Below are 3,157 nucleotides of genomic sequence, written 5' to 3'. Positions count from 1 at the left end.
AAAAAAAAAAAAAAAAAAAAAAAAACTTAGAAACCTTCACTCTCCACGTACCCCCTTTCCCTCTGAGTTTCCAACAGTATCTTTGTAATAGCTGAGTACTTTCACTTAAGGGCGCTAAATTGAGATTCCCCTTTAATGGCTAAACTGTAGCGCTTTATAAACCACCTTCTCTGTGTGCTTTAATCCACTGGGATAGTGAAGAGGAAAAGGCTTCAGCTCTTTTCACGGAAAGAAAAAAAAATGACATAACAGGAACATGAAAAGCCCCTCACTTATCATATGAAATTTCACTTTTTATCAAGTTAAAATCATTTTTAAAAGTTGGTCCCCGTCCCAGATTGCACACACACACAGCAGGGCTAGCCAACGCAGGGGGTTAATTAGATTAAAAAAAAAAAAAAAGTAAAAGGACGAAAGGAGCACCATTGAACACTTCAAAATCTTTGACTGTTTTTTGCAGCCTTGGTTTTAGGCTGCTTTCTAACAATTGTTTAGTCCAGAGACCCGAGATCTACAGGCACTCCCGTGAAAAACACAATTATGAAAAGAAAATAAAGTCTAAAATTTTGTCCTAAACAATGGAGCGCCTTCTTCTACGGGAGCCAAGTCGTTTAAAAACTTCATTTTGCAAAGAAAACTAATGAACCTCTCCCACATCACTCCCAGCCTGAGATCTGAACAAATACATGGAGCTGCAGTGTAACTAGACTGCTTTTGCACGGCCCCGTTAGAAGCAAAGATCTCTTCTTCAGTAATGCCGAAGCTATTTGAAATGAGACACACTAGTGTATCTCAAGAGGCATGGGTCTAGGTTTGCACTGCCTCAGTTAAAAAAATAAGTTTAGAAGCTACAAATGTTTAAAATATGTCTTCGAAGCTAGCTATATCACAACCAAGTGATTCCACAGAAGTTTAGGAATTTTGAATCTTTTGGGGGAGGAGGGAAGAGAAAAATAAATAAAAACAAATAGCATTCATCGATGACTAGATCTCTTAAAAAATCTGCTAGAAAAGTACAGCTGTAAAAGTAGGAAAGGATTTGCATAACCTACTGCTCTGTAGGTCTCCGTGCACCCAAAGGATTAGCCAAGCATTCATTACCATGAATATCTTGAATTACGCTACCGATTTATACGACAGAGTATAAAATACTGCACAAGAAGACCGGCTTTTTCCTTGCGAAATGAATCGACTTAACCACTGCTTGAAAGAGATCTACATACTAAGGGCTTTTTTACTCACCTTTCTTTACAGTCCCGTGAAAGTCAGTCACAGCAATTCGGTTGCTCTTAGGACTAGCTTTAATCTTGGAGGAGATCCTCTAGGAAAAAAAGAAACGGGTCTGCTCTCCGGCTTCTGGCGGTTTTTAAGCAGGGCGCAACTCTGGTTAAAAGTAGGAGAATGACTTTTCTCCATATTGCCCACATATTTGCAAACGGAGCCTGCTCGGCAGGCTCGGCGCTGGCGGAACACGCAGGAATGCCCACTGGCGTTTGTCAGCCCTCCACGCTATCTTTCTTTATATGTGAGGGCTGATTTCCCGCAGACATCATTGTTATGATGGCTCATTTAATCAAACTGTTTAATTGCTCCGGTAATCACTATCATCATCACAGGTACTCAATCATTCATCATTTTGGAGGGGTTTATTGACCTCTGGAGCTCATTCCCTACGCCTATTAAAATCAGGCCAAATTTCTATAACTACCCTTTGAGTCATTTTCTTAAAGCCCCCCCCCACCCCCGTCCAAAAAAAAGAAAAAATCTAAAATTATCATCATTAGCATGAAAACAGAACAAAACTAAACAAAACAAACCCTAACTGAATCAAAGACATTTTTCTGCGGTGTACGTTTGAAAGCCATCTATGTATGAGGCCACATTCACAACTGGGTACATAATCATTGATAAATCCCACTATTAACGGGATAGTCTGTTTTAGATTTTATGTGCAGGGGACCGTGAACGAGGGTGGGGGGCTGGGGAGGACAAAACTGCAGCAATCGATAGTTTGACCATCGCTCCTCCCCTAAACTTCAAGCATCCCCCATGATTGATGAGCCCGGGTAGCTTTGGTAATTGACTGTTCTGGGGTAAGGCATGCTTCAGCTCCGGCAAAGCGATTGGGCGAGAGGAACACGCCAAAATTAACGTGTGTGCGTGTGTGCGTGTGTGTGTGTGCGCGCGGGTGTGTGTGCGTGTGTGTGCGTGTGTTTGGAAAAGTTCATTCGGTGCTCAAGGTGGGGGGGGGGCGTGCAGCATCTCACTTAATTTGCTAAATAACCCTTCCGTAATTAGCACTACCATTAGAAGGCATTACCGAGCTAATACTTCAGCACGCATTCCACAAGCGCGACGGAGACACACGGCAAACTCCAGACACACGTAAATACTTCGCACACCGACGGAGCCGCTCAAAATGAACATGCAAACACGAATCTACATAACATCTGGATCTAGCCCACAAAAGGCTGAGCATGACTTTGTTTTTAAGCCCTTTTCACAGCCCGGCAGCCTCCTCACACAACTAAAAGGGATTTCCCCCTCCTTGCCCCCGCCTCTCCCCCCAAGACATCCACAGCGTGGTTGATAGCAGCGATTCCTTAATGAAGAGCGGTGCCAAATACGGTTTGAATGAGGCGTTCTCTTCATGCCCTGGAAAATTAATGTTTAAAAAAGCACAATGAATTTACACAGGAAAGAAACCGCACTTGCAACATAACATGCTGGCGGAGACACAGCACTTCGCCCGAGCAGGCAGCCTTCCTAGGGAAGATCAACTTTACACGCCCCCCGCCCCCCTTACACTGTAGCTCTCGGTGCCCTCGGACTCGCATACCATTCGCGGCAACAGTGATAGCTGGAGATTTAAATAAATAATGCAGTACGTAAATCAGACGCTAAACATCGCGATTAATCGGAAGGTATTTTGCTGCTAAAATAATCTAGCGCAAACCAACCCGGGTCTGGGCTTCTACCGCACTTTTCTTCTCGCTCCCTGCAGTTTTCCCTGCCTCTCCCCCCTCGCACACACGCACTCTCCCTGTCCTTCCTCCCCTCGCTCCCTCCCTCGCTCCCTCCCTCGCTCCCGCCCGCTCCCTCCCTCCCTCCCTCCTCCCTCCCTCTCGCACGCTCTCTCCTTCCTACACGCGCTGGG

General features: G+C 44.9%; 1 long non-coding RNA gene across 4 annotated transcripts in view; it reads right to left on the bottom strand.

The window, feature by feature from the left end:
* LOC146594894 (uncharacterized) overlaps window positions 1-3,042 on the bottom strand; it is an 8,083-nt gene extending 5,041 nt beyond the window's left edge. For 2 of the 4 annotated variants that reach the window (XR_014896068.1, XR_014896067.1), the window contains exon 1: window positions 1,243-1,807. This is a non-coding gene — a long non-coding RNA (uncharacterized LOC146594894). Of the gene's footprint in view, window positions 1-1,242; window positions 1,808-2,839 lie in introns of those variants that run through there. The other 2 variants (XR_014896065.1, XR_014896066.1) reach the window with 2 other exon arrangements.
* Between the last annotated feature and the right edge of the window lie 115 nt (window positions 3,043-3,157).

Source organism: Rhea americana, unplaced genomic scaffold (assembly GCF_003343005.1).
Source record: "Rhea americana isolate MKP2758 unplaced genomic scaffold, rheAme1 scaffold_245, whole genome shotgun sequence".
Lineage (NCBI taxonomy): Eukaryota > Metazoa > Chordata > Aves > Rheiformes > Rheidae > Rhea > Rhea americana.
This window is presented reverse-complemented; position numbering and strand designations above follow the sequence as displayed.